This window comes from Cervus elaphus, chromosome 12, assembly GCF_910594005.1.
Source record: "Cervus elaphus chromosome 12, mCerEla1.1, whole genome shotgun sequence".
Classification (NCBI taxonomy): domain Eukaryota; kingdom Metazoa; phylum Chordata; class Mammalia; order Artiodactyla; family Cervidae; genus Cervus; species Cervus elaphus.
Genome location: NC_057826.1, coordinates 8,579,952 through 8,598,735, shown reverse-complemented (window position 1 = coordinate 8,598,735; position 18,784 = coordinate 8,579,952). Strand labels below are relative to the sequence as shown.

Genomic DNA, 18,784 nt, shown 5'->3' with positions numbered 1-18,784 from the left:
TAAATCTCAACATTCAGAAAACTAAGATCATGGCATCTGGTCCCATCACTTCATGGCAAATAGATGGGGAAACAGTGGCTGACTTTATTTTTTGGGGCTCCAAAGTCACTGCAGATGGTGACCGCAGCCATGAAATTAAAAGACGCTTACTCCTTGGAAGGAAAGTTATGACCAACCTAGATAGCATATTAAAAAGCAGAGACATTACTTTGCCAACAAAGGTCCGTCTAGTCAAGGCTATGGTTTCTCCAGTGGTCGTGTATGGGTGTGAGAGTTGGACTGTGAAGAAAGCTGAGCACCGAAAAACTGATGCTTTTGAACTGTGGTGTTGGAGGAGACTCTTGAGAGTCCCTTGGACTACAAGGAGATCCAACCAGTCCATCCTAAAGGAGATCAGTCCTGGGTGTTCATTGGAAGGACTGATGCTAAAGCTGAAACTTCAATACTTTGGCCACCTCATGCGAAGAGTTGACTCATTGGGAAAGACCGTGAGGCTGTGAGGGATTGGGGGCAGGAGGAGAAGGGGATGACAGAGGATGAGATGGCTGGATGGCATCACCAACTCAATAGACATGAGTTTGAGTAAACTCCGGGAGTTGGTGATGGACAGGGAGGCCTGGCGTGCTGCAGTGCATAGGGTCTCAAAGAGTCGGACACAACTGAGCAACAAGGAACTGGACTGAGAAGCATGCTCCTAGAAAGGTCATATTCAACCATCCTTGTATTCATTTAGCAAACTTTATTATTACACTAGGTTTTGGGTAAATAGGTGTTACTACTACACAGTCCAGAATGATAAGATTCTCACAATCTGTTGGAGGTGTGTGGGGTGGAGCGGAGACAAGAATACAAGTATTGTAATGAATTGGTATTTGTTCTCATGGACTATTTCAGGTAGCATTGGCACAAACAACTGAAAGATGTCCTCGTCCTGCTGATAGATAGCTGAAATATGATGAGTGATCCTATTATTACTTATATTTGTGCAGGTAGAAACATATCTGAATGGTAGGGCAAAGTAGCTGGCTTGTAATTTTAAGCTGTTATAGATGGTTTCTTTGAAGTCATAGCAAAGTTTTTTTTTCTCTAGATTTTAAAAGACTATCAGGCCTTTAAAGGCAGGATAAAATTGTTATTTGGTTTTTTTTTTTTTTTTTCATTTATTTTTATTAGTTGGAGGCTACTTACTTTACAATATTGTAGTGGTTTTTGTCATACATTGACATGAATCAGCCATGGAGTTACATGTATTCCCCATCCCGATCCCCCCTCCCACCTCCCTCTCCACCCCATCCCTCTGGGTCTTCCCAGTGCACCAGGCCTGAGCACTTGTCTCATGCATCCAGCCTGGGCTGGTGATCTGTTTCACCATAGATAATATACAAGTTTCGATGCTGTTCTCTCGAAACATCCCACCCTCGCCTTCTCCCACAGAGTCCAAAATTCTGTTCTGTACATCTGTGTCTCTTTTTCTATTTTGCATATAGGGTTATCGTTACCATCTTTCTAAATCCCATATACGTGTGTTAGTATGCTGTAATGTTCTTTATCTTTCTGGCTTACTTCAGTCTGTATAATGGGCTCCAGTTTCATCCAATACTACCCTTCAAAGAAAATTTTCCATTTGATTTGATAACAATTTGCCTTAAGGCAGGATAAAATTGTTATTTGATTTAAAATCAAATGGAAAATTTTCTTTGAAGGGTAATAAAACCTGCAAAACATACTGGGAAACATGGTTTAATAAGTCCTTCTTTATTGGTCCCATGCTGTGTTGATGGTGGGCTTTCAACAGGCAGAGTATGAAGTCCTAACCACTGGACCACCAGGTAGTTCCCCCGCTTGGGGCTTAGACTCCAATTTTTGTAAGTATTTTAACTTAGAATGACAATGACAAAAGCTTACCTAGACATTTCTCAGAATTATAAGCCAAGAAACAATGCAATATTGTCAGGTACATGGATTTTACAGATGACTCTTTTTCATTTGACATTGAAAAGTCAGTCGGAGTGGAATCTTTGTGGTTCCATCTTTCCAGTTCCCTGGAGAGATTCTCTGAATGTCTATACATAGGAAATCAGAAGCACTAAAACTCTATAGAGCATTTAGTGAAATCAGTGTTGACATACATCCTTCACATACTTTTAAAGCTCATCAATCACATAAGATTGTCATGTGAAACTTGAAAATAATAGCTTTTAAGATTAAAGAAACATTGGTCCTCAGAAATGTTTACCTCTTCCTTTTCATGGCAAACAAATGAGGGATACTGGGGAGTTCTGTCATTCCTCTCTGTCCTGACAAAATACAATTTACACTGAGGTAGCCCTAACAAAACTACCTCACCAACACATGCATACACTTCCCCTCAGATGTTCCTTTTAAAATGTAGCCACTTTGATTTTTTAAAAAGCTCTAGTTAAAATTGTAAAATGTTGCTCTCATGATCAACTTAATCTCTTACTATGAGTTTATACCATTCACACAGAAGAATTGGTTAAAATGCTATACATGACAATTCTCTGTAAGTTATTGGACTCTAAAAAGAGTTTATTAGTGGTTCTTTACCATTTAAGCTTCAGAAAGAATGAAGCACAATGAAATTTTGATGTAGTGACTATAGTAAAATGATGATTTCATTAAATCAGCTACTTCTCTGGATGCTAAATGGAGAATCTGCTGAAAATGTGGTTAATGTAAGGGTGTGGACGACAGAGCTGTAAAGAAAAGCTAGGACAATGGTAAAAGATGTGGAACGTAATTAATAGGTGCTACATACATGTCTATTTCCCTTTGCCCTACTTTATACTTTTGATTTAAGTCAGCAACAAGCAGGATCAACAGCTTTTATACAGTTGCCTAGAAAGGGTTCATGAAAATCAATGAAGAAACCTTTGAAAAATGAATATTGCTTCACAGTACTAGTACTATGGTGTAAGTCAGGAATACAATGTCCTTGGAGTCAACATTATATACTCAGGTTCATCTTATCTTGCTGCGTTCTACATATTCATAGTCCTTTTGGTACATACTCACCACTGACAACTCAACTCATTATAGCCATCCAAGGCAGACAGAAAACACAGTGCAAACATATATCTCAGGCCCTGCACTGTCAGTGAAGGACAAAGTAATAACGTAGGGGAATTTCTCCTCGTTCAAGTTGGGTAATATTCAGTCCTATGCGTCCAATTCTGAGTTATACATCACCATATAGCATTCTGAAATTTTGAATCTGAAATTTAAATAATTTTATATAATACATGAGAATGACTAGGAAAAAAAAGGTCAAATGGAAGGATGTAAAAGGCAAGAATTATTAGTTTAAAAGAAATCTGAAAGCATTATTTTGATATAGCAATATACAGAGAACAGGAGTCTTTCACATTAAGATATAACTAATAATGATTACTAGTGAAATGTAATAATAAATTCAATTCACATCTTGTTTATGGCTCATAATTAGCACACTAGCAATTAGCTCACAAGGGGAAATAGACTCATACCACACTATTGTCAAACACTCGAATTGGAAACAATGTTTTTGGGGAAACAAACTAATAAGCAGAAAATCCACAGAATACACCTGGAATCCCAGCTTTCAGTATACGAAGGAGAGAGAAGCTTACACTTGGGTCAGTCAGGTTGCATGTGCCATGGCCGCGGTTCCGGTAGAAACTATGTCTGGTCTGTATTTCTAAGGATGCAAGCAAGAACCCTGGGTATGGAGCTGAACTAATAGAAGTTCCTTAATCTAGGTCATGGAGATTGTGGTCTTGTTAGAAAGGGAGGTGTTTGAGGCTCAGGGGCTGGTTCTTTCTCTGGACATAGATCTCATCATTTCTATTGACTAAAGTGGGGAGATGGGCCTTCAAATTGTGTTTTGTCCATCCTCAATAGGTTTATAAGCACTTTTATAGATTGGAAAATAGACACTCAGAGGTTAAGAAACTTACCCAAGTCATACCAGGAATTTAATGATGGAGTTGAAGTATTAGTAGAAGATGGACCTGTAATTTGGTTTTATTTATCCTTTCATATAATGAATTGAGAAGCTTTCTTTGGTATCTTCTGAATCATTTGGGTAAGATACAAGTTTTCAGTTTCTTGTGGGTTTTGTGAAATTCATGTGAGGAAACAACTGGGAGGTTTTTATTTTTTATTTTTTTGGTTTTTAATTTTTTTGTTTGCTTTTGTGTTTTATTTCTGTTAGAAAGTGGTGGAGGTAGTCAAAGATTGTAGATTAACAATTCAACGTCCTTAATTATTGGTTTGTTTAGGTTTCTAGTTCTTCTTGAATTAATATTTATGTGTAATCTTTCCAGAGAAATTTTATTTTTGTGTTTTCATCTGTATTATTATAAAATTATTTTTATAATTTAAAAATCTCTACTGATCTGTATTTATGTTAATTTTTCTTTCCTATGTGGTTTGTTTTTATTTTATTTTTGTTGATAAATCCTCAAATTTGTGCCTATTTTACACATCTTCTGGCCATGGCCATGTTCTTATTATGTTTTCTTTAAAGTCATAAACATTTTTGCAATTGTAGTTTATAACTGTTTTAAAGTTTTGTTCTGTTCAGTCTGCCATCTTGCTCTTTCTGGGTATATTCTTTTTTTTAACTTTATTTTATTAAATTGTAGTTAAATTGTGTGTTAATTTCTGCTGTAAAGCAAAGTGATTGTTATGCATATATATGCACATCATTTTCATATTCTTTTCCGTTATGTTTTATCAAAGGATACTGGATATAACTCACTTTACTATACAGTAGGACCTGTTGTTTATTCTATATATAATAGTTTGCATCTGCTAATCCCACACTCCCAATCCGTCCTTCTCCCAGTTCCACCCCCACTTAGCAACCACAGGTCTGTTCTCTATGTCTTTGAATCTGTTTCTATTTTGTAGATAAGTTCATTTGTGTCATATTTCAGCTTCCACATATAGGTGACATCATGTGGTGTTTGTCTTTCTGCCTTTCTGATTTATTTTACTTAGTATGATAATCTCTATTTAGATCCATATTGCTGCAAATGGCACTGTCTCCTCCTTTCTCTTTATGACTGAGTAGTCTTCCATTGCACATATGTCTTCTTTACCCATTCATCTGTCAGCGGACTTTTAGCTTGTTTCCTATTATGAATAGTGCTGTTATGAACATGCAAATATGGGTGCATGTATCTTTTTGAATTACAGTTTTGTTCAGATGTATGCCCAGAAGTGAAATTTCTGGATCTTATGGAAACTCTTATTTTTAGTTTTTATGGAACCTCCATACTGTTTTCCATATTGGCTGTACCAACTTATATTCTCTGGGTGTATATTTATTGGCCATCTTTTTCACTCGATTTGGATTATATTTGCTTCACATGCCAGTAGTTTTTAGTGGATTCTGACATAATGGGTGATTCATCCTTGAATGTATGGGATTTGTTATTTTCTTTTAAAAAGTGTGGAAGTTTTGTCAGGCTTGTTTTGTCAGGTTTGATCCATTCAAGGCTTGATTTTAAGCTTCTTGTAGAGCAAGATTAAATCTCTGTGGCTATTCTAGTTTTGCTCTTTAAGTTGATTCTTCTGCAGTTTCTATTGATTGCCCTAAATATTCAGTGAGATTTCTACAATCTGGCTGCTTGGAACTTGGATGTCTCTCAGCCCTTTTTGAGGTCTGGACATTGTTCACTTACAGCCCCTTGCATTTGCTATTTGCCTGGCTTCATAGAGTTTCAACTTTACACGCACAAATTAGTATGAATTCAAAAATTCAAGGGGGCCCGATAAAGATTTGAAGAATTAAGTCTCTGTCTTGCAAATTGTCTCTGCCTCAGCCTCCTGAGAAATATGCCATGTTCGGTCACTTCAGATTCTGTGTGACCCTATTGACTGGAGCCCCCCAGCTCCTCTGTCCATGCGATTCTCCAGGCAAGAATACTGGAGTGGATTGCCATGCCCTCCTCCAGGGAATCTTCCCAATCTAAGGATCCCTTGGAGAGGACATGGCAAGGATGGAACCTGGGTCTCCTGCATTGCAGGCAGATTCCTTACCCTTTGAGCCACCAGGGAAGCCTTCCTGATAAACACGCTTCTTCAAGTCAGAAATCCCATCATTCTCTGCTTGCCTTCCTCATTTCTAAGCCTTGATCCACAAATTGCCTCCAGGCAGAAAGCCAGAACAATTGTAAAACTCACTTGGTTTTTGTTCTTTTAAGGATTATGGCAGAGAGGAAACCAATTCTGACTCCATGTTGGAAACTGTTTCTTTGACTTGCTTTTATTATTATAATCATAGTCAGTGGCTTGCCTAGAAGACCCTGCCCCTCTGTTTGACTGTAAACTAAAGTGCCCTTCTGAAGGCTGTCCATGCCCTTGGCGATGTTTTGCAAGACTGAAGGCCCTTTCTCTTTACTTCCCCAATGCCTCTCTCTATTCTGCCTTTTGACTTGAGTTTCTCATTGCTTCTTTCTCTCTAATCTATAAAGAAACTGGCACCCAGACCCCAATAAGAGGATTATTTTGAGGCCCTAGCCTGCCTTCTTCTTGGTCTGCTGGCTCCCCCATTAAAGTCTCTTCCTTGCCTCAGCTCCTCATCTCTTGGTTTCATTGGCCTGTTGTGAAGCAAGCAGAGTGAACCTGGACTCAGTAACAGGATTATAGTCCTGTTCTACCTGTTGTTCCAACATCTGAAAACAGTTGTTTCTTATATTTTGGCCACTTTCTTAGTTGTCTTGTAGATAAGAAAGTTCCCTTTTAGTTATTCCTTCATGAATGGGAGTAGTCCTATATTCCACGAGTTTTAATAAGCCTTATGGATTTTTTGTGTTTTATTCTTTGCCTGGTGGTTTAGTCACTCAGTTGTGTCTGAGTGGGTTGCCATTCCCTTCTCCAAGTTTAGTCTTTAAGGCCATATAATTTTCAGTATTTTTTAACATGCTAATTATTTAGGAGTGGAAGTTTTAGTTTCCAACAATCTGTGTTTTTGAAAGATTATCTTTATTATTGCATAATCAGTGTATTTCTATGACTTTGAACTTGTTCTCTGTTAGTTGGTCTAGTCTCATTGACAACATGCTTGCCATCAGGATCTTCATGGGCATATGACCATTTAGATTAAACACTAAACAACTCTGGGGTGCTGTTTACTTAGTAGATTATAATATAATTCATGCCCTTTAGTTTTGTGTAATGTGATACCTCTGACTTTCCTGTATACCTCAAATGTTCCTCACTTAATTCAGTGTAGCAACCTCAATATTTGAAATATCATCTTGTATTTCTGCATAATTTCTAAATGCAAACTTCTTTACCAGCATGCAGAAACTTCAACAAAACATCATCCTCTGGGTCCATGATGTATGAGATACTTCTGTGTTGGCCTCGTTCCAGGACTTCCAGAGCAAGCCTGCATTAAAATGACTTTTGTGACGTAGAAAATTCCAGACTGTGGTGTTTTGCTTGAACTACCTTTACATAATGGGGGAAAAAACACACTTTGGCAGAAAATAGATCTGTGAATAATTAGTTATTTCTCAACATAATCTGATCACTTAATGTGGTTCACCAAAGCAATTTTGCACTGTAGAAGAAAATTGCAAAAACAAATTATAAAAGCTAATGAATAATTGGTTACTCAAGATTATTTATATAACGTTTGTAAATAAAGAAATCTTTTAAATCCAAACAATTCATGTTCTATTGATATTATTGTTTAGTCACTAAATTGTGTCCAACTCGTTTGGAACCCCAGGGACTGCAGCCCACCAGGCTCCTCTGTCCATGGGATTTCCCAGGCAAGAATACTGGAGTGGGTTGTCATTTCCTTCACCAGTGGCCTTCCCGACCTAGGGATCAAACCCACATCTCCTGCTTTGGTAGGTAGGTTCTTCACCACTGAGCCTCCATGGAAGCCCTGATCTGATGTAAGCTAGTCAAAATCCACACTTGGTGAATTAAGGAGAGTGGGTGGAAAGTTGATTGAGAGTGGGGAACTATGCCAAAACTGTCCCTGTGAGCTGTACAAACAAATAATCTGTTAGACTCTAAAGCCTTGCTCATTTCACTAAACCAGTAAATACAAAGGAAAACTTTTTTTTTTTTTTGACATAAACTCTTAAGACTCTTAAGAGTTAATTACTCTCCTATTGCTTAGGCATGCATACTGAAATGCTTAAAAGCATGTTACCCTTTGGATGAATGGGTAAAACTATTTCTTCAAAAGAATGTAAAAAACAATTACAAATTAACAACCCATCACGAAATGCCAATTACATTCTAGTCACTAAAGACCCCTAGCCCAGATCATGAGCCTCCATCAAGGTTTCTCAGCAAAAGAATTCAAAACTTAGATAGTACAAAGACTTTTTAAAGCTTTTAGAGACTAGCGATAGCAGAAAGCAAATACCCTTCCTGGGTTGAAGTCTACGAGGAGGAAATGGAAGTATCGGGGGACTGCCTTTAGAAGCTACCTCCTGGGGGACACAGCCATTGCCATAAGCTCAGCACTGAGTCAGAAAGGATCCAGGGAAAAGCATGCTGGTCCTCTCCCATTCTCTATCCTCGGACAGCTTCCTGTGAATAGCACCTCACATCTGGTAAAGGCAACCGGAAATCAGACTAGGGATACCAAGGGGGTTGAAGTCCAGGCCGGAAAGCAGGGAGAAGAGGGTGAAGCATGGATCTAGAATGATGAGTGAGTGAAGCAAAGTGAGACCACACAGCATATTGATGTGAAAACAACAGAGACAACATTTCTTCAGTTGGGTGCTTTCTTCAGCATAGTTTTTTTTTTTTTTTTTTTCCCCTTTGCATTGCCCCTTTTTGATGTTGTTATGACATGTACATTGTAAAATATTGAGGGAAAGTTAATGAAGGAACACTAGACATTCATTTAGTTTTTTACAAAGCATGCACACTTAAAAGGTATCAACAAGTGTGACATAACATTTACAAATCACTATGTTCTCCGTGCGGAACATCAGGAAGCCTGCAAAATGAACTATGCCACAGGTGAAAAGTGCCTTGGGGAGAGCCTAATAAATCTTAGACTAGCAGACAGTTGAAACTGGAAGACCCGCTGAGCATTGATGCGAGAGAGTCTAATCCACTGGATAAATTGTTCCAAGAAGAACTCATCCTTGTGAAAATATATTATCCTGATCGCAATACCAAGGCCATCATCCAAGGCAGTTATTGGCTCTGCAAATGCCGGTAACAAAAGTGAAATATACCAGAAGACTGAAGGTGAAGAAAGAAATAGGTGATCAAATAAAACATCCAAAGAGGGGGAATTGCCCGCCTCAGATTTGCAGTTCTTATCTCGAAGACGTGGTATTCCTGTGATCTGCCTTGGCAGGTGCTCCCAGACACCATGTTCAGATATATTTAAAAGAGAATCTAAGAATTTCCTCCATGTACGTTAATAACTGTATCCTGGGATAAATAAACTCAGAGGTCACAAAAAGTCTTAAAAGGGATGACAGTGGCAATAATAACAATAATAATAGATCGGAAGGCAGAGTTTATTATGGTCTTGGAGAGGAAATCTTCTTGCCTTTTGCTTTATTTAGTAAACAGCTTTAAAAATTACTTTATTAAAACACTTTTTAAAATTTTAATTTACTTGAGTTGCAAGTGCAAGTGTTACTAGCTCAGTCTTGTCCGACTCTTTGCGACTCCATGGACTGTAGCCCGCCAGGCTCCTCTGTCCAAGGGATTCTCCAGGCAAGAATACTGGGGTGGGTTGCTATGTCCTTCTCCAGGGGATCTTCCCAACCCAGGGATCGAACCCAGGTCTCTCTCATTGCAGGAGATTCTTTACCATTTGAGCCACCTGGGCAGCCTTGAGTTATCCCTGCATATATAAAATATAAGTCAAGATCAATTTCTGGGTAACTCAAGCAAAAGAAAACTAAAGAAAATAATTTTGCTTTTGGTGGGTGAGGGCTGCTACTGACAAAATCAGGTGAGAGTCCCATAATCTTTGACTCACCCAAAACCTCCACCTTTCTTTTGCCAACACAGATACAGTTTTAGAACTTGGTGTTTTTCAAAGCAAGGAGATGGGTAATCTCCAGTTAAATGGAAACCTGAAGTAACTCTCTGGGCATCTTCAGTGAAAATATCCACAAAGTGAATAATTGATGCTGTTTGTCTAACTGGGTATTGTCTTTGTGTTCATAGAAGCCTGTAGACCAGCCCACTGTAGCTGATGAACATGTGTCATGTGAAAACAGGAAAAGATTCAGACTTCTCCACCTTGAGAGAGTGTGCTCTGTACCCCATCTTGGGATGTGGTTTATCTGACTGCAGCAGTCTCGGTGTTACACCTATTGGTCTCTTTGCTCTAAATTACCCCTTGTCATCTTTCAGGGCATTTTTGTGCAACAGGAGAGTAGGAAGATGGTAAAAATGACACTTAAAATTATTTATTTGCTGCGCCGGGTCTTAGTTCCAAATCTTGGAATCTTCAATCTCTGTTATGTTGTGTGGGATATTTTAGTTGCAGCATGTAGGATCTAATTCCTGGACCAAGGATCAAACCCTGACCCCCTGCACTGGGAACACAGAGTCTTAGTCACTGAACAACCAGGGAAGTCCCCCAAATGGCACATTTTAACCCTGATTCTGATAACAGCTCTGTCACTCTATGGCCTATGTGTGTCATATCCATGACAACTTGTTTCACCAATTTATGCCTCATTTTATTTATCTGGAGATGGTTTATGTCATTATTGATGAAGTAATAAAGTATTTACTAAATACTAGTTTAATTAAATACAGTTTAATTGCTAAGTTTTGTCCTATTCTTGCAACCCCACTCTTCTGTCCATGGAATTCTCCAGGCAAGAACACTGGAGTGGGTTGCCATTTCCTTCTCCAGGGGACCTTCCCAACCCAGGAATCAAACTTGTGTTTCCTGCATTGCAGGCAGATTCTTTACTGACTGAGGTAGAAGGGTAGCCCATATATATATACACACACACATATTACTATATACTATAATCTAGTATTTACTAGAGTATATGTGGATATAGTCTAGTAAAAACCAAATGGTATTTTTTTGAAGACTGAATAATTGATATTCATAAAAGATAGTCAAAATCTTTAGAAGTCCTTGACTGTTTAGCTACTTTTTAAGATAATTTTCTTTTTTTTTTCATTTTTTACTAAAAGCACCTCACTTGTTTAATTTTTTTAGCAATACATGTTCATTGAGATGATCTGTAAAGTAAGAAAATATGTAGAGAAAATGAAACTTTCTCACATCAATGAATACATAATCTAGTAGATTTACTTCTTTTCTAGACATATGCATTCTCTCACACAAACAGACATTTTAATAGAATAAAATTATGTCATTTCATATAACATATGTCGCATATATTTTCAAACATTAAAACCTTTAAAATTATTTTGTTATGACATAATGTACCATTCTATTGACTTACCACAATTTAATAAATAATGCCCCTATTTTTAAAAATATATGCCTTTAAATGTTATCTTTTACTTGCTCTTAGAAGCACAACTGTGATGAATATCAGAGCTAGGTCAGAATCTATGTGGGCACTTCTGTCACTTTTAGGGCCAATTTTTTTAAGAGGACATATTGAGTCAATGTTTAGAAATATTTTCAGGTTTTGATGCATTGAGCCAAATGGTTTTCCTAATGATTTTCATTAGTTTACACTCCCACCTGCATCAGATATTTGCTAAGATTTATAGTAATTGTACATACTTTCCTTGTTTTATGTTATTTTGTTAAATAACTTCAAAAATTAGCTAAGGATGAGTAAAAGCGAAAGTGAAGTTGCTCAGTCATTTCTACCTCTTTGCGACCCCATAGCCTGTAGCCTACCAGGCTTCTCCGTCCATGGGATTTTCCAGGCAAGAATATTGGAGTGGGTTACCATTTCCTTCTCCAGGAGATCTTCCCGACCCAGGGAGTGAACCTGGGTCTCCTGCATTGCAGGCAGACACTTTACCATCTGAGCCACCAGGGAAGTGATGAGTAGACAGTATCAAAAACTATTACCTCATATTCAATATTAGGAGAATCCAATAAGGAATACACACACACACACACACAAACACACATAGAATATACATATATAATTAGAATATAAGCACAGAGACACACGTACATGTATGCACAAAAGAAACATATATAAAGCAAAGTTCTTACTTTAGTAAGCACTGAAAAAGGTCTGGGTTATTAAGAACAAATGACAAATGTGGTTAAATATCTGATTAGAAAACCTAACATGTTTTGATTGCTTTTCTGCTGTAATGCAGGTGGGTTTTATGGGGAATATAAAAGTGTGTGATCTGGTTGTGTGACTTTAGGACTGGGAACATCACACTGAAGCTGTCAGCCTAGCAAATATTTTAAAAGGCTAAAAATAGCAGGTGTTGACATAGATATGGAGCACTGTGAAGTCTCAGGCACAGCTGGAGAGGCGGAAGTACAAAACGGCAAAGGGCAGAACCACCTTGAATAGATTTCTTTGGCAACAGCTCAGAAGATGAAGGTGCGCAGATTCTTTGATTCAGTAATCCTGTTTGCTAAGTATCTACTTGAAGGAGTTAATCACATGCCCCAAAAAACATTATAGGAATTTACACTACAGCACTGATTGCATTGGTTAAAAAAAAAAAAAAAAATGAAACCTCATAAAGGCTCGTTGGAAGGAAACTGCACTAATAAATTGTTGCATCTGCATAGTTCTCACATTGGAGCACTGTTAAAATTAATATATGCAATCATAGATCTTTTTGAAAATAGTGTATTTTTTTTTAATAGTGTATTTTTGATACTTATTTGTTTAGTAAATTTTTTGTAATGTGCATGAGATTGAGTAAAAAAGTAAACCCAGAAGTTACCTTTGCAATGGGAGGGGGGAGTTCCCTGGAGGTCCAGTGATTAAGACTTAGCCTTCCAATTCCAGGGGTGCAGGTTCGATCCCTGGTCAGAGCGCTGTGATCCCACGTGCCTTGTGGCCAAAAGAAAGAAAGAAAGAAAGAAGCCTATAAAATGTTAATAGAAGCAATATTGGGACAAATTCAATAAAGACTTAATAAAACAATACACATCAGAAAAAAAAAAAAAAGCTCTTAAAATGGGAGGGAAGAGAAAAAGATCAAGGAAGGATACAAATGGGAATAGGACATTACACTTTACTATTTTAACACTCTAAACAAGGTAAAAGTAAAAAGAGTGCAGAATGTTAAAATTGATCAAATTGAGTGGTGAGTACATTAACGTGCCTTATCACAATCCATCTTTCTCTGTTTGGAACATTCATTTGATAACCTTTTGAAAACTGCTGATGTATAGTCAGACAAATCAAAGTGTTTGATTCTTTTCGTCTCTCATCTGAACATAATCGCTCCCCCTGCCCCCACCTCTCCCCCCGCCATCCTCTATTGCTTTCCTTGTTCTGTGCCTCAGGAGGAACAGGTTGTGAAGTTTTGTCTTCATTTTCCCAGGACTACTCTGTTGCCAGAATCTCATAATCTGAAGGCCCATCCACAGGTCTAACCATCACTTCCTACCTTCTTTGTCATCTCATTGTTTCTGATGGTTTTTTCTGCCTCTTTCATTTTTCCTCCTGAGATCCTTATCAATCTCTTAGTCCACTGGTCTTTTCTTGGTCTTGCAAGTTTTCCCCAGTGAATAAAACTATTTTTCTATTTTCATTTTAGCCCTACTCATCGTTTAGAGTTTTTGTTCTATCCAATACCAGCAGTGACCATTTAATATTGAATTAGAATACATCTAATAGAATATATCTATAGTCACTGGAGATTCCCTGGTGGCTCAGACGGTAAAGCGTCTGCCCACAGTGCGGGAGACCTGGGTTCGATCCCCGGGTTGAGAAGATCCCCTGGAGAAGGAAATGACAACTCACTCCAGTACTCTTGCCTGGAAAATTCCATGGATGGAGGAGCCTGGTGGGCTACAGTCCATGGGGTCGCAAGAGTCGGACATGACTAAGGGACTTCACTTTCACTTATAGTCACTGTAATGCAATCCAAACTCCTTTCTGTGGCCTACAAAGTTCTACATAATCTGGCATCTCTAACCTCATCCACTAGTCCTCTTCTTGTAGTCATTAAAATCCAACTATACTCACTTTTTCTTCTTCAGACATAAAGCTGTATTTATTCCTCATACATTTGCATTTTTCCCCCACTCTGCCTATTATTGTCTTTATTCAGATCTTCATATGAATGGATTCTATGCTTCATCAATATATCCCATTAAATGCTATATCCTCAGGGGACCCCTTCCTCACCACTGTATCTTGTCTCCATGCCATCCTTTATTCTATGGACTCGAGCCCTCCTCTGTTCTGTCCACGGGATTTCCTGGGCAAGAATAATGGAGTGGGCTGCCATTTCCTTCTCCAGGGGCTCTTCCCTACACAAGGATTGAACCTGCATCTCCTGCATTGCAGGCAAATTCTTTACCATTGAGCCACGTGGAAAGACTGGTGGCTTCATTATCCCCTAGTTTTTACTTTTATACTTGGCAATTGCCTGCCTTCATACTAGAATGCAAGCAACACAGAGAAAACCACACTTTAAAAAAAAATTGTAACCATAGTCACAAGACTGAAAAAGTGTCTGGCATGCAATTGATATTTAATAAATATCATTGAATGAATGCATGAGCTATATGCTCTCTATACCACTGAGTAATGCATGATATTTTTTCTAGTTGATCCTTATCTGAGTGACTAATGCAGCTGTTTCAAAGCTTTTTTTGTGCCCCAAACTTCCAGGCATGACTTTGCTTCTCTTATTTTCAGATAATCACTAGGTTGCCTACTGGACTGTAAACATTAGGCCATTTATTATTTTCTCCCTGTTTTTCTTGCAAGGATTTGTCCATGTTTCATCCTTTCTATTTCCTAATGTGCTGTATTTCTCAGGAAGACAATTTTTTTTTCCACTTTGGTTAAGGTTAATCCTTACATCTTCTGCATGATAGTATAAGTCTCTCCATCTGTCTATTCTTTAATTTCTTTGTACTGTTTCCTATCCACACAGCAAATGTGCTAAATTGGCTATGACTTGAACAAAACAACAACAAAATCTCTAATTCTGTTTCTCAAAATAGTGTTATCTTTGCTTCTATAGACCAAAGCTTTTCTAAAATGAATAATTTTCTCAAGCTGTATTTACTTCCTCTTCTGTCATCTGTTTTTCTTTCCCTTGCAGTTTGGATCATCTCTGCTACCTGGCGCTTTCCATGTGGTGTGGTGGTAAAGAGTCTGCCTGCCATTGCAGAAGATAACATGAGATGCAGTTTGCATTCCAAGGTTGGGAAGATCCCCTGGAGAAGGAAATGGCAACACAACTCTAGTAATGTTGCCTGGAAAAATTCCATGGACAGAGAAGCCTGGCTGGCTACAGTCCATGGGGTCACACAGAGTTGGACATGGCTGAGTGACTTAGCACACACACACTATTATCTCTAATTTCTTAATAATCTGCTTCTAAGAATTATCATTATTTAGTCACCAAATCCACTGGCTTCATCTAAGAACTTGTACTGTTTGTTGGTTGATACTAAGTCCCATCTTCACCCTTCTAAACCAGCTCCTGCCACCCAAGGGCTGAGTGTCTGTGACCCTCCAGACTTCCTTGGTTCTTGTTCAGCTCTGCCAGAGAAAGACAATACTGTGTGCTTTGAAGGACTAAGATAAAGAAAAGCCATAATTTTCCTGAGCCAGTGTGAAAATTGAGGCATGGAATTCTGCTCCTGTTTTTTTGGTGAGTTGCCCTTTGTGAATCACCCACATCCAAGGTGCAGACAGCTGAGATGTTTATCAGTGCTTTTAGGAACTCTGGACTTTCCTTTGAGAATCATCCAAAGGATTACTGACCCTTCCAAGGATTGCAGAAGCCTCCAATTATCTGTTTTAAACTCTTTATATGAGATAATTCATACAGCTTATTTTATCAAGGCTGAAGTTTATGGATACAGTCACTATACTTTTAGAACTCTCTGAAATATTAGAAAGTGTTACTGTTTTTCTCTTATTCTCAAAACTGTCTTTTTTTGATTTCTGAGCCTTGCCACACACCTTTTTTATTCTTCTTCCTGGTCTTCATGTTACTCTTACTCACTAGCTCTTCTTCTTCTTCTTTTTTTTTTTTTTTTTTGCATTTTTGCCTATCTTTTCATTTACTCCTGAAATGAGAACATGTCTTATACTAATCTTCTCAATTCCTTTTTCATCTTAGTATACTGGCATTCCTCTATTTTGCACAATTGCAGAGTACCTCTTCTCAAAAAATGAATCAAACATTTATGTCTGGGCTTCACCTCTCTTCTGAATTCTGGACCGTCACTGACGCCTGCTATTAGATGCCGTTATTGGCATATCTCCCAGGACGTTGTGCTGTGCTGTGCCCTCTCAGCCATGTCCGACCCTTAGCCACCCCATGGAGTGTAGCCCGCCAGGCTCCTCTGTCCATGGAGATCCTCCAAACAAGAATACTGGAGTGGGTTGCCATGTCTAACAAATCCACCAAGGCTTCCTCACTCCTGGTCGTCTTAGGTTGATTAGTGACTTCAACATTCTCTCAGATTATCAGGTTTCATGTTGCTTATACCTCAACTCTACTTAATATTCTTTTTACTTTTTTAACCTTTTCAATGCATCTTGCCTCTTATCTTTTTATTTTCTCAAGTTACTAGTTTATTTACTCATTATCTTTGGTCCTAAATAGTTCCCTCACTTTCAATCACCCCTTCCTACACATTGCTCTAATAGCCCTTTTCTCAAACCTTCTTTCTGACTGTGGAACTACCAAGCCCAGTTTTCTGAAGCTTTTACATGAATGTAAAACAGAATTTCATATGGTCTGCCTGGAATTTAAGGTCTTCTTATATTAAGGACTCATCTTTTGGCCACTGTTTCCTCCCTATGATCTTCTCTGCTATATGTTCACTCATTTGTACCCTTCCCTTTAGCTGTGATAGATCATGTACCATTCTCCCAGCATTTACCATTCTTGCCCTGTGGCAGATGTACAATCCAATCTCAAATACACATTTCCTTCCTTTGTTCCAAATGGCAGATCCATATCTCTAAGTAAATTTAAAAAGCCAGTTCCTCCAAAAAGATACTTCTCAGACCTTCTGGAAACAGTTAATCTCTCCTTTAGGCTAGAGTCCACATTCGGTGCGTTTTTGTTCCTTTGGAGAAAAATCTGTTTCATTGGTTTCTTTGAATAAATGCTTTTTCTTGCTGGTCTTTCTTGCCAGATTGTGAGAAGCAAAAGCTGGGAGCTGATTCATCTTAGCTTCCCCCCTCAGCACCTCAAAGGGTGGCAGGCACACTGCAGGCACTCCATACATGCATGCTGGATTTAATTGAATTCTGCCGAAACTTGAATCAATGAACAGCACTCTCTAGGACAGGGATGATCACTCACTGGACCTCTTCTTGTCAGCAGCTGGGCTTGAAGCACATTTTCTGATCACACCTGGATGGTAGCAGCCAAAAGGGAGGAAGATGAAAAGAAGCAAAGTGCTCTCCTAAGTGGCGGGAGCAGCAGGCAGACAGCAAACACGTGTCCTCTGGGTGTGCTGGCCCTCCTCCAGTGCCCGAGAGGGAGGGGCGGGTGGAGGATCACCCGCGCTTGAGTGTTTGAGCGTGTTGGGCCACAACCTGCTTTGGGACTGGACTGCTCTGATGTCTTTCTTTTCTTCCATTCACGCTAGGCTCATCTAAAGATATCCTCACAGGCGCTAAGTGCGGTCAGCAACATCCAGAATGATGCCTGCTCCGGCCCTCGGAGACTGCCTCATGTGGGCTTGATTTGGGGATTTTGAAATTTAAACTAGGCAGCTCACAGGTAATGAGAAAAATATCAAGCGGGGCACCTAGAGGAACTCTTAGTCAGCCAACCACTTCCATGCGCACAACTTCATTTCACTTTCACAGCTCCCTGGGGGTGCTGAGTGGGCTTACAGTTTTATGTTTCTATAAGGTGCTACTTAGTTGTGAAGGCTGGGGATTTCAGAGTCAAACGATCATAGATTTAAAGTTCATCTCTCTCTCTCTTTTTTTAGCTGATAAATAAGAGATATTTATTTCTCACAGTTTCAGAGCGTGGGAAGCCCAAGATCAAGGCAGTGGAACATTCACTCTCCGGCGAGGCATGCTTCCTGGTTCACAGACAGCCATCTCTTGCTGCGCAGTTGCTAGCATGTACCTTTGGACTTATTGATGTACATCTGTGACAGTTAATTCTACGTGCCAATCTGACTGAATCAGGAACTGCCAGGATATCTGGGATATCTGGTTAAACATTATCTCACTGCGTGTCTACGAGGATGTTTCCAGATGAGATCAGCATTTGAATCAGTGGACTCAGTAAAGTAGGTGGCCCTACTCGATGTGTTTATGTGGGGGTTGTGGGGTGGGGCTGACCCACTCATTTAGGACCTATGAATAAAACAGGAAGGTAGAAGAAAGAGGCATGCTTTTCTTTTTCTGCCTCTTTGAGTTGTGACGTCTTTCATCTTTTCCTGACCTTAGAGTAGGATTCACGTTGCCTTTCCTGGTTCTCAGAGGTTAGGTCTCTACTGAATTAACACCACTGGCTTCCCTGGGTGTCCAGCTTGCAGACAGTAGATCATGGGACTTCTCAGCCTCCATAGTCATATGAGACAATTCCCCATAACACATTTCCTTTTATATCCTCTTAATTTGCTTTTTCTGAAGAACCCTGACTAATACAATATCCCCTTGGTCCCTTTCTC

General features: G+C 39.0%; 1 long non-coding RNA gene across 1 annotated transcript; it reads right to left on the bottom strand.

Annotated features, from left to right (window-relative positions):
• Nucleotides 1-9,794: 9,794 nt before the first annotated feature.
• Nucleotides 9,795-17,477, bottom strand: LOC122705902. Its single transcript, XR_006344186.1, has 3 exons — nucleotides 17,024-17,477; nucleotides 12,883-12,992; nucleotides 9,795-9,850 (listed from the first exon to the last, which is right to left on the bottom strand). It is a non-coding gene; the product is annotated as an uncharacterized LOC122705902 (long non-coding RNA).
• Between the last annotated feature and the right edge of the window lie 1,307 nt (nucleotides 17,478-18,784).